We start from the raw sequence: 200 nt of genomic DNA, 5'->3' as shown, positions 1-200 counted from the left end.
GTACAGCAGACATAAAAGAAATTTGGTTGTCTGTGTGTGTATAACTCCACATGTACATAAATGGGCACTTTGTAACTGCAGGTGATGCAAGTTTTCTGACCTCTAAGAAATGCCCTCACTCGTGACTTACCTGACTCTTTTGCAGGTTAGCTTCTTCTAACAGCTGTACGCAATCTTGGACTCTTGCAACTGCTTCATAC

Source organism: Lagopus leucura, unplaced genomic scaffold (genome assembly GCF_019238085.1).
Source record: "Lagopus leucura isolate 7727_CA_CO unplaced genomic scaffold, USGS_WTPT01 35295-0_obj-0_obj, whole genome shotgun sequence".
Classification (NCBI taxonomy): domain Eukaryota; kingdom Metazoa; phylum Chordata; class Aves; order Galliformes; family Phasianidae; genus Lagopus; species Lagopus leucura.
Note: the sequence above shows the minus strand (reverse complement) of the source record.